General features: G+C 33.7%; 1 protein-coding gene across 2 annotated transcripts in view; it reads left to right on the top strand.

The window, feature by feature from the left end:
- Window positions 1–13107, top strand: part of LOC108548206 (sphingomyelin phosphodiesterase) — a 93028-nt gene that overhangs the window by 70652 nt on the left and 9269 nt on the right. The gene's annotated exons all lie outside the window — the stretch shown is intronic.

Raw genomic sequence — 13107 nt, 5'->3', positions numbered from 1 at the left:
AGCAATAATTCCCAATTACGAAGAAAATGCCAAATAACATTATGCACCGGTAATAAAACCACTCAAACTTGCATTATTTGCAAAAAATTTGTCTGCGGAAAATGCATGATGGAGAAATCAGTCATATGTAACAAGTGTAATTAATTGAATATTTGATTTGTGAAAATAAAAATACATTTTTGGATTATTTTATTAGAAATCAAAAATTATGTTGCGAATTATTTCCTTTAATAAATTAAGAATTTTTGTCTAAAAATCAACGTTTAATTTAGACGGGGTCATTTCACCTCTTATGGTAAGAATAGGTAAACGTAAAGTTTCCTTTAATAAATTAAGAATTTTTGTCTAAAAATCAACGTTTATTTTATACGGGGTCATTTGACCTCTTATGGTAAGAATAGGTAAACGTAAACTACCTGTACATTTAGCGTTAAACTAAAGCAAATGATAGAAAAAGCAATTTAAAATACAGAATTGTATTCTATAATGACATTTTTCAGTGTTTGTCGGTTTTCTGAGTTTTAAAGCAGAAATAAGTAAAATGTTTAAAAAAAATCATGGAAATACGAACAAAAACATATTAGAAAACTCGTAACTGAATAAAACGTGTTAATAAAATTGTCTACAAATGAGTAAAGTACAATAATTTTCGTAATGCAATAATGGAATAAGTTTCTCGGGACAAATGCAATACGTTCAAATTTCTTTACAAAATTAATTTACTTGAGAGAAAAATAAATACGACAAATTACGTATACATATACATATACATAACAATTCTAGGACCTACAACAGTCCTAGTTTTACCCTAGGATATGTTTATTCTACAATCTTATATTTATATTGATTCAGAAACGATTTTAAAATAGCTTGTCATATCGATCCTATAGTAATCGTCATTATTATTATTAAATTATCCGACGGAAAGACTCTTGTTAAAAATTTAAGAAGGTATTAAAAACTATTTCAAAATAGTACTTCTTAAGTAAATCTGCAATCTGAAATATGCCTATGAACTATCTGTAGAAAAATACAAGAACGCCTGATATATAAATAATTGGAAAGTAAATTGTACCAAACTGTATTTCCCTAAAACCTTTTATTTTCAATAAATTTCTTCAATTTGAATGGATTATATTATCCTAATTGTGATAACGTATTTAATACATTATTACCTAATTGAGTTGATTAAATTAAAAATCTTTTAATTTAAAAGGTGTACTTAAAATACAAAACTTGTATAAGTTCTAGTAGATTTGAATTTAGTACACGTATAGTACTATTGGTAGTCTCAACGCTTGATATTACGTTATCAGTAGAGAGAAGATGCAACTATGTTGCAACTGGAACATTTTATTACATATTAGAATAGTAGTACATAATATAAATATTTTCATCATAGATTCTCCTTTTTTATATTTTTCAATAAAAACTCTTTTATGCTGAAATACTATTGAAATATTTTTTAAAATGCTACCACGATTAATAACAATTTGGATTAGTAAATAGGTAATTGAATTTATGTAGGAGAATAGAAAACCATACGAATCAGACGAAACGGATGTATGTCTTTCTTCTTTTTGTTATTGCTTTTAAAGATATAGAAACGAACGTCGAGAATCGTGTTAAAAATCTTCACGAGGTACAATGTCTTTACCTTGTCTTTCGATTCTTCCGTATTTCCCTGGCCTTTTTCACGTTCGACGAGGCTATGTCGCCGACTCTCACTTTCAGTGCCAAAATACTTTCACCAAGTTGATCGACAAGGATACGAGTATATAGCGTATCCTTCCTGCCTGTGTTTACACGTACAGTATAATCCAATGTCAGTGACTTTCCCCGCGAAAGTTTCACGATGATCGATACGATTCTTCGTTTAAATAGAAAATTCGTTATTCTACGGATAAAGAAATGAAAAAAAGACGCGATTGCTGTAGACAAATTTTTTTTTTTAATTTTTTGAAAATTTTTCGAAATTTTTCGAAATATTTTTAATTTTTAAAAATATCCACACGTTGTAATTTATTTATATATTGTCTGAGACACGATATGCTTCTACGTTTAATGGAAATCTTCAATTACTAAATCTTTTTAGCGAATATCGAAAGGGATAATTAATAATTAAATGATTCTGTTGTTTGAATTGTTAAGTACGAATAATATATTTTTCTCTCTTTCCTTCTTGCGATTTTTATGCGGCGAAGGTAGACAATTCACGATATCGTGTTACTGTTATGTCAATTGATATATGTTAATAAAAATAAATTATTCTTAGCTTGCTTAAATTTTTATTTTCATTTATTTATTTTTATACGATAGATAGATAGAAGATACAGAATTCGTGATAAAATGGCTCGTTGATTTTGTTTTATTCATTCCCTCCTTTTCAACGTGCCATAAAATTTCTAATTTCACCTGTGTAGGAAGAATTCATGGATATAGCGGTGTAAGAGTGTTATCCTGTTTTATTACTTATATATTACTTATATTATTATTCATATCTCGTACAGATTAATCTATTTTTAATATTTTGCCAATTAACATTTATAATTTATCTGTAAGTATGTATCATATTTGGTACTATAAGTACATGCTATGAAATATCTGCATAAATTTTCAATAGTGTTAATTCTTAAAATTATTTGAACAAAATAAATTATTTGGTAAATTATTTGTTTCATCGCATTTACGAAAATCGTGATTTATTGTTGGTGAGTAAGTTCACCGCGTTCACTCTTATTGCACAAGCATGTATATATGTACGTGTGTGTATGTATCGTTATTATTCTTACTTTCAATTACTGTCTATATTATAACGGATATAATTTGTCTATATCGCAACTTGTGTCTTTAATCAAATTTGATCGTTCTTCTTGAAATTAAATTGTAATAACACGATAAATTACCAGAAACGTCGATCAACTTTCTTTTTCTATTTTCCTTCATTCTCTAGTTTACAAACGAACATTATTCTTTCATAAATATGTTTCTTGATTATCAAACATATTTGTTAGTTACTTTTTATAATTAATAAGCGGAGTATTCTTATTAGAAAACGTTGAACATTACGAACGCTGGTTGTAACTCCAGCTTCTGCCATTAGATGTCAACACAATCGTTGAAATATTTTCTTAAGTTGGATTCTAACCAGCAAAGTAATAGTAAAAGTAATTAAATATAATTGCTTCTAACGAATATACAAAATAAAAATAAAAAATATAGAAAGTTCAAACTTTCAATTTGAATAAATCAATTATTATTTATAAAACTTGGTAATTATTTAGGTTAGGAAATATGAACTAGATATTAAATGTACAACAATAAGAATGTCATTAGTAAATAATTATAATGAATCTTGTTTGAAATAAATTATATTCAACATTACAAAGTTTTACATTAATGTTTAAAATTGTAAGTTGTAAATACATATTTGTGAAATTTTATGGAATTTCGTATTGATCTTTTCTCTGTTAAAAATTGCTGGCACAATGTTTTTAGAAAGTCGATAAATGAAATTCGCGAATTTTTAGCACGCAGATGTATAATAAAATATTTGTCACTACTGGCGGATACGTTTTACCTTAAAAAGCTAAGTTTAATTAACCAAAGGTAATTCATAAAAATTTTTTTTCAAAATGTCATTTTTTATAATATATTTTTTAAAATCAATTAGGTGTTGATCCCCAACCTAAATAATTACCTATAATTTATTATATGTACCAATAATTTTTTGGTCTAAATTAGTACAAGACATTGTTACACTTAGTACGTTTATAAATAATTGAAGTTATTGCGAATAATAACTGTAAATACTCATAATTTTATTACTCTGTTCGACAATTTTATTAGCTTAGAATAAAAACCGTATATTTCTCAAACAAAATATATGAAAAGATCCTTTATTATCTCTCTACATTTAACGTTTCTATTAAATTTATATGCGTGTCACTGGTAGAGTGACTGGTTACTTATCTGACGTGAACACTGATTAAAAGTCGCTTATAGGGAAACAGAAACATACTTTTTCATCTATGCACAAGTGTCTGATGCATACGTTAGATGCACGTGTCTGATGTTTAAGGAAGTCTCACCTCGAGAGACTGGAGAAAGCGAACCTTGACAATGAACAGGTTATAAGCAGAGAGATCAAAGTCAAAAGCAATCAGCAGAATCGCTTTTTCCTGTTATATCCTCATTATAATACTATCCACCAGAGAGCTTGTATCAGTTTCCTATAATTATCCTCATTCTAGGTAAAAAAATGTAGAGTCTTGAAATTTTTTTGCAATTCCTCGGAAAGAAACTCATTCCTTCATCTTATTTTTCTGATCACCATGATCTTTCCAGATCTTCTTTAATGCTTCTGTAATTTTACGTAGTAGTTGTTCTATACTCGATATTGTATCTTGATCGACTTGTTTCAATTTTAATACATAAAACGTGTATTTTCGTGTTATAATTTAATACGACAGAAATAATGATAATTATATTATTGTACGTAATAATTCTTGTAATATTATATTATAATTATTATTACCATTTGTTTTTTCCTTGTGACTTTGAATTGGTATTCACTGTAGATATATAGGTATACACCGAGCCTGTACAGTGAGGGTATTTATGGGTGGTAATGGAGAAAATTCCGGGTGATTCTACATGTTGCGATATGATGCTATTTTGTTCATGATTTTTTAGTGTAGTTATAGTTCTTTATCGATGTATTCCTTTATCGTGTTTCGGTCTACTACATATAGTAATTGATTGTCTTTTGTATTTTTGTATTTACGTCATTGTATGTTATTGTACGTTATTACTATTTTTGCTGCTAACGGTTTATATTTTTCCATTTTAGTTTTCTATGTTTCTTTTAAATTGTCGGTAGAAATTACGGCTATATCTCCAATAAGTATTTCATTGTCTTTTTCTTCCACACCATTACGCCGAGTCTATGTGGGTTATACAGGGCGTCCCAGCATCGGGCGGGGGTTATTCTACGTGGACAAAACTAGTCGAAAACAAAGAATAAAATTTTTTCATTTGAAACTTTGTTGTTGAGAAAATCGACTTTAAATAGTTACCGAGTACGCGTGTACTTAGCTATGGCTTAGATCATTGATAACGAACTTGTGACACGTCAATTTTTGATGACACGCATTGTTTACGGATGGAAATTTTTTAATAGACTTACAAATAGTGCAAAATTATGGATATTTCTAGATGAGACAGCATCCGTAGTGAGCTGGGTTTTTTATGAATTTTTGAACGTACCGAGCTCTAAAGGTTCGCCATCACTGGCTTGGATCGATGGATCTCGATACAGAGTTTTGTTTATACTTTCACTCGCGTTTGTACGTTATTATCGTTTTGAGTAACAGTTTCTGTTCCGTCGTGGAACAAAGGCAGACCTGGAAGATGCCATTACGGTCTTCCAATAGCCGAGTGCCAGAATAATTCGACCATCGGAATTTCCTATTTTTACTATATCATCATTGTGTATTTTTTAGGAAGTGTTTGAATTTAAAAGTGGCATATAACCTGTTTCGAGATCCCCATCCATTTAACCCAGTGATTGCGAACCTTTTGAGCTCGATGTGTCAAAATTCATAAGAAACGTAACTTAATTTAACTCGCTGTGTCACATTTACAAATATCCTTAAGTTTGCGCTATTTGTAGATGTATTAAAAAAAAAGAGATATATTTTTAATATACTCGTTTTATATTAAAACGATATAAAATAAATTTATATTTTAATATATTCGGGAAATCAAGGAATATTTACAATTATCTAAGTCTCCATTTAATTGTGGCCGCATGTTTGTTTAGTCTTATTATTCTGTCTTTCGTGACATTTCTACTGGTAACTGAGCAATTCTCTTAATAATTGTATCTTTATTTTACGATTTATTTTTTATTTATTTCATTTTCCTTACCATCCGTAAACAATACGTGTCATCTTTGACACGAGTGTCATAGATTCGCTATCATTGATCTAACGAGTCAGTTAATCGCACGCGTACTCATTTAATATACAAAGTCGTTTTTCTCAATAACGAAGCTTTAAAAGATCAAATTTTATTCTTCATTTTCGATTCGCTTTTTCTTGTAGAATCGCCTATTTCCGTGTTGTTCTACCGTTGTTGGAACTCCCTGTAGTATGACCGTTTAAGACGCTTCTATTCCATATTAGTATGTAGTCACTTTACAGTATCACTGCTGGTTTGTATTTACAGTATACCGTTGTTTGTTGTACTAACCCATTGTTTACTTTTGGTAAATGAGTTTTTCCCACTTCGTCATGCCTGACTTTGTATTTGGTTTGTGCTTGCGTTGTAATTAAAGTGCATCTTGTAGTTATACGTTTCATGATTTCCGATTGTACGTTACATGATCTCCTGCATCTGTTTGTATGTTGGCGACTTTAATTATGCGCTTGAGGTAACTTCGTTGTTGCGTCCCGAACACTGTAACTCTCTCGGTCAGAGTTTCGCGGGGTTATAAGGCCCGTTGCGTTATTGCGTCAGTGCTGAAGGGATGCGGTCTACTCTAACTTTCTATAGACCTGGTTACGTTTTTAACCCTTTGCGAACGAGCGCCACATATATACGTTCGATGAAAACAACCGATAGGGCCGAGGGACAGCATAAGTGTGTCCCACGTAAACGCGTTGTCATGTCCGAGGAACACAAATATGCGCCCACTGTTGCGGCCCTAGGACCCTCACGTCCCAAGTTAATACTTTACCGACCGATAGCCTATTAATCGGCTTTTTGACACCGACGCTTACCGACCTATATAGCCTATTAATCGGTTGTCATGTCGATGAACAGTAATTATCGTTATATGAACAGTAATTTGTTATTTAGTATCGAGGTACGTTGCTCAGTTGTATCAGTTGCGTTGCTTTGTAAGCTCCCCATTTTTATACGGGGGGCGCTAGGGAGAATCTGCGGCTAGCAGCCGGTCGGATGTGCTTATGCCGTTGAATCGCTAGCGGTCGGTAAAGTGTTAAGCGATGGACTTTTATGTCCCTATCGTCAGCATCGCTATGATCGATAAATCGCGTTTAGGTAGAAATGTGCGCTGGTAGTTTTGAATGATTATCGCGGCAGCGACTCGACCCCACGGTGTACGGTTTACTCAAAACTGCTCCGTTCGCAAAGAGTTAACCGAGCTAGTTGAAGGTGTGATGTACGACTATTCTCGATTGACAACTGATTGATCGCGGTGTGTTGTATTGACTCTTCTGTTCGACTCCTATCTCAGTGGTTTTGGTTATGGTGTCCGACGATGAAGCTGAAAACATTTTGAATGTCCGCAGAGGACAAGAGTGCCGAAGATTTTCATCTGATTTATCGCTTTCTGAGAGCGATAATGAGCAAAATGTCGAGAACAGTGTAACGGTTTCCGATGGAAATGTTTGGCATCGAATCAAAGAAGGGCCGGCAATCGACGCCAAACGCAATATTGTGTTTGGTAAAATAAAATCAGCATTTTCGATGATAATAGATCATACTATTATTGACACCGTAACAAAATGCACAAAAGCAGACGCCTTGCGAGTTTTAGGGACTGAATGGGATCCAGAATTATATACTTTTATCGGCGTTTCATACGCACGTGGCGCTTATCGAGCACAAAATTTGTCACTTCACATCTGTGGAATTCGAAGACCTCCCTTCTTTTCCAAAGCTATGAGTAAGAACGCTTTCACAGAAATTTTGAGATTTCTCCGATTCGATAAAAAAACCCAACGAATCCAACGTTTGAGCGTGGACAAGTCTGCTCTAGTTTCAAACGCGTGGAGAAAGTTCATCGAAAATAGCCGAAGTTGTTACAAGCCAGGCAAAAATGTGAGCATCGACGAGAAATTGTTTCCCACAAAAGTGAAATGCAAATTTACGCAGTACATGTCAAATAAATCCGACAAATTTAATATTAAATTTTGGCCAGCGACTGACATCAACACCAAATATATTGGAAACAGATTGCCATATTTAGGACGAAATGAAACAAAACCGTCGTCAATATCACCGAGAGAATTTGTTGTCCTGAAACTGGCCAACCCTTCGCTTATTCTTGGAGGAATATTAAAACAGACAATTCTTTCACCACTGCATCCCTGGCTACAAAATTGTTGGCAAAACAGACGACACTAGCTGAAACGACACGTACGAACAAAAGAGAATTGCCCACACTTGCAAAAACGACAAAAGATAATTTGTAACTTTTCTCCACAATAGCGTATAAATCAAATGACTGAAAACATAAATGCGTGAAAACCAGAAACAAAAGCGAACATCGAGAAACAATTAGTCTTGTAGTCTTAAAAGACAAAATTTCGCGTGTAAATATGGTTGACCAAATGATGCGAAAATATAGCGTCAAATCAAAATGCAATAGATGACTTGTACATTTTTTCTCAATATCCTGGATTTTGTTAAAATCAATGCATGGATCAGGCAACGACTGGAATAAAGATACCAAGAAAATGCCAAATAGCATTGTGCACCGGTAATAAAACCACTCAAACTTGCATTATTTGCAAAAAATTTGTCTGCGGAAAATGCATGATGGAGAAACCAGTCATATGTAACAAGCGTAATTAATTGAATATTTGGTTTGTGAAAATAAAAATACATTTTTGATTATTTTATTAGAAATCAAAAATTATGTTGCGAATTATTTCCTTTAATAAATTAAGAATTTTTGTCTAAAAATCAACGTTTATTTTATACGGGGTCATTTGATCCCTTATGGTAAGAATAGGTATGTGTAAAGTACCGGTACGTTTAGTGTTAATCAACCCTGAGGATGTAAACGCGTTGCGACTTCTTTTCTCGAAAGCACTGTATATATATCACTTGGTCCTGAATGACGAAAATGAAACCCTCTATCTAAATGATGCGAAAATATAGCGTCAAATCAAAATGCAATAGATGACTTGTACATTTTTTCTCAATATCCTGGATTTTGTTAAAATCAATGCATGGATCAGGCAACGACTGGAATAAAGATACCAAGAAAATGCCAAATAGCATTGTGCACCGGTAATAAAACCACTCAAACTTGCATTATTTGCAAAAAATTTGTCTGCGGAAAATGCATGATGGAGAAACCAGTCATATGTAACAAGCGTAATTAATTGAATATTTGGTTTGTGAAAATAAAAATACATTTTTGATTATTTTATTAGAAATCAAAAATTATGTTGCGAATTATTTCCTTTAATAAATTAAGAATTTTTGTCTAAAAATCAACGTTTATTTTATACGGGGTCATTTGATCCCTTATGGTAAGAATAGGTATGTGTAAAGTACCGGTACGTTTAGTGTTAATCAACCCTGAGGATGTAAACGCGTTGCGACTTCTTTTCTCGAAAGCACTGTATATATATCACTTGGTCCTGAATGACGAAAATGAAACCCTCTATCTCGGGAAATACAAGTCTCTTGTTAAGCCATATAAAGGCAACTTCTTTGTTTATGTGTTCTGTGTCTATATGGTTAGGGCGTTAGCGGCTTCTTTTCCCATTGTGTGTTAGCTTTTCGTCACTTGCGATTATGTTAATTTCGGTAAATATGCAGTTTAGCGGCTTTGCCCTAAACGCGTCTTTTTTTTTTCCAGTTTTTTTCACAAAAGGCTTTATTTGTGTCTCAATAAGAAATATAGATCCGGGGAGTTTGAAAAAGTAATGTGCTTTTACTAGTTTTTTTTGACAGAAAAACATAAAATGGTTGAAAAGTACAGAATGCGTGGGTCGTTTCCTATGATTTTTGAACATGTTATACAGGATGAGATTCTGAACAACTTTTATCTGAACAATAATTGCCGCTTGGCCTTAATTTTTGAAATATTTGCAAAAATTGTTCATACTACCGCATTGACTCTACTTATACGTGTGCCGGGGATGTGTCGGATCGGTTACGAAGGATCATCGCTCGTTTCCTTCTATAAACAAACCGCGGCGAGCGACAAAAGCACATCGTGTCGATAGGCAGACTAGGCATTATTACGGGTGATCAGTCTGTTGTTGCCTAGGAAGCTAGATACAATAGAGTAAGTATGACGAAAGTTTGATTCGATTTTTGGATTTCTTCCTATATGGTCGGTCGCCTGACGATGGCCGAGATATAAGTCTAACCCAAACCTAACCCAATTACTTGTTAAGCCAAACCTACCTTATTATTAATCAGTAAATTAACACGTTCACGCCGGCGCAGCGCCAGATTGTACTATTCAACATAATACCCTCACGGTAATACCCAGTAGGTGATGCTTATAGATCTCGACGAGCTAAAAATGAATCTGAAATCAGTTTTTGTTCATCACCCTCAGTTTTTGAGAAAATTGATTTTGCAAAAATCGCAATTTGTCAACTTTGACATTAATTTATAACAAAACTACAAAAGCTATACGATTCCTGTTGCGTTCAATGAATTTCATGCACTTCAATTAATACATTCATATACAATAGTTTGGCAATATCAATTCGCATATACCTGAAATTGTTAAGTATAGCTGATGGGACCAGTTTTGACTCTAATTTTGGAGCACTCTTTTCGATTTTTCTCAAAAAGTAGAGGTCTGGCGTGAATTGTGACCTTCGCACGCTATTCTGTGAATATTTTACTATAAGAAACGTTTATAACGCGAATTGACAAATTTTTCAACTTAGTACAAAAAAAAAAGAAATGTAGTCATGCCAGAATCATTATTATTTGAGGGCCGCATATTATTTACCCACAGTTTTTATCCGAGTGTCCCTTTAGCCGAGGACCTTTTGCAAAAAAGAGCATTCATTTCTGGGACTGTAAAAATGAATAAAAAATGTCTGCCGTGGCAGGCAAAGCAGAAGCAACAACTGGGTGGCTTTATTAGTTTGCAAAATCGGAGCGGTGTTAAATTTTTGAAATGGATAGACAAAAGGCCAGTATGTATGTTAACTACTTCAAAAAATCACAGATGTATCATAGTTCGAGGGAAAAATAATAAACTAAAACCAGACACTGTTTCTTTTTTTTTATAATATAGCTAAAAAGGGGGTTGATTTATCCGATCAAATGTCTTCATATTATAGCTGTTTGCGTAGGACCGTAAAATGGTACAGGAAAATCGTAATAGAATTAATATGCGGGACATCCCTCGTGAATGCACGGTATATACACAGAAAATGGGGCACTAAAAGAATTACAATTTTAAAATTTTCACGAAACAATTATTGATTATCTATTAAATACAATGAATCGCCACAGCGAAGAAACGTCCAGCGAAAAGGAAGTACTGCCAAAAAAATATTCGCATTTTCTGCAATCGTACCAAGGGCCCGCGAGAAAAACGAGACAGCGGTGCAAAGAATGCTACAAACGCACGTCTAGAACAAAAGGTAGGCAGTATGCCGGCAAATAAAGCTAAAAAGGTAATAACCTACCGTAATCGTTGTAAGGGCCAGCCGGCACTCTGCCTACCATGCTTTAAAAAATTGCATAGAAAAATTAAATAATTATGTTTAGTTTGTAATATTGAATTTTTATGTTTTTACTATTGAATGTTTGTTTATAATGTTGAAATAAAATAACATAAACATATTTTGTATGAAATATTTTATGAAATATAAGCGTGACCCACCGTGCTGCACGCCGCCTCACGGGACAGACGCGTGTGACCCACCGGTGATGCACGCCGGCGTCAACGTGTTAAGTAATGGATTAGAATTAGGTTAAACTATGTCGTCGTTGCCAAGTGGAGAGCCACTTGCGATCCGAAGCGAGTGCCACACCACACCACACCAGCTTAGTTAAAATGTGAAAAAAATCTAGATTGACATGTTATTGAAGTTAATTAAGTAATCTTTTTGTCCACCCGTTATATACGCTCGCCTGCCATTCCTATTTCTGTCGCTCGCCGGAGTTTGTTTATAGAAGGAAACGAGCACCGATCCTTCGTAACCGATCCGACACGCCGCGGCACACGTACAAGCGGAGTCAATGCGGTAGTGTGAATAATTTTTGCAAATATCTCGGAAATTAAGGCCAAGCGTGAATTATTGTTCAGATAAAAGGTGTTCAGAATCTCGTCCTCTACAACATGTTCAAAAATCATAGGAAACGACCCACGCATTCTGTACTTTTCAACCATTTTATGTTTTTTTGTCAAAAAAACTAGTAAAAGCACATTACTTTTTCAAACTCCCCCGATCTATATTTCTTATTGAGACACAAATAAAGCCTTTTGTGAAAAAAACTGGAAAAAAAAGACGCGTTTAGGGCAAAGCCGCTAAACTGCATATTTAACTTAATTTCTTTATCGGTGTGTAATTTTTGTCGGATTGAACTACGTATTGTTTTTATGAGTTCAGATTGTTTCATTTCGCGCAGAATTAATCTCGTAGGTTCTGTATTTATCTGTCATGCTATTATTTCTCGTCCTCCGTCTCTACACGTGGCAGTGTAACATGTTCTATAGTTGCTTTTGGATGGCGGTACTTTGCTTTTGTTAGAAATGTCCTTATGCTCCTTGCTATTTTCTCTAAGTCTTTGAGTGACCGTTTGGTGATCCCGATAGAATACGCGAGGATGGACATTGTCAATGCGTTAATTGCTTTTGTAGTGTTTTTCGAGTGCAGCGATGTATTGCTTGCGCGCACTCTCCTCTCATCTGAAATTCTGCTTTTAATCCCTGCTTTATTGCTGCGTGCTCTATGGATTTATACCGTTCTATGGTTAAATATGTGCATTTTTCATTGTTGCGTAATTCTCTTATTACTTCATTGTGTCGTGTTATATATTCTAAGTTGCGTTCTTGCTTATCCTTAACTGTTGTTTGTATTTTACAATTTGCATTTTTCAATTACAAAATGCATTTGTATGTCCTGACTAAATTTTTCTACTATCTATATCTATCTATATATTTCTACGTTGTCTACGTTCACATAGAAAATATGCGTTCTTATCTGTTATCCTTTATACGTGTCAATCATTTTAGAGAACGGATTTGTGACAATGAGTCACAATAGTGTAGAGTGCTTAAACTATCTCGCTGGAAGATACCCCTTTTTATTTGAATGTTACTGCTTGCTCTGCTTCCTCCCGTCATTACCGATACCGTGC

This window comes from Eufriesea mexicana, unplaced genomic scaffold, assembly GCF_001483705.2.
Source record: "Eufriesea mexicana isolate 0111107269 unplaced genomic scaffold, ASM148370v2 scaffold1447, whole genome shotgun sequence".
NCBI lineage: Eukaryota > Metazoa > Arthropoda > Insecta > Hymenoptera > Apidae > Eufriesea > Eufriesea mexicana.
This window is presented reverse-complemented; position numbering and strand designations above follow the sequence as displayed.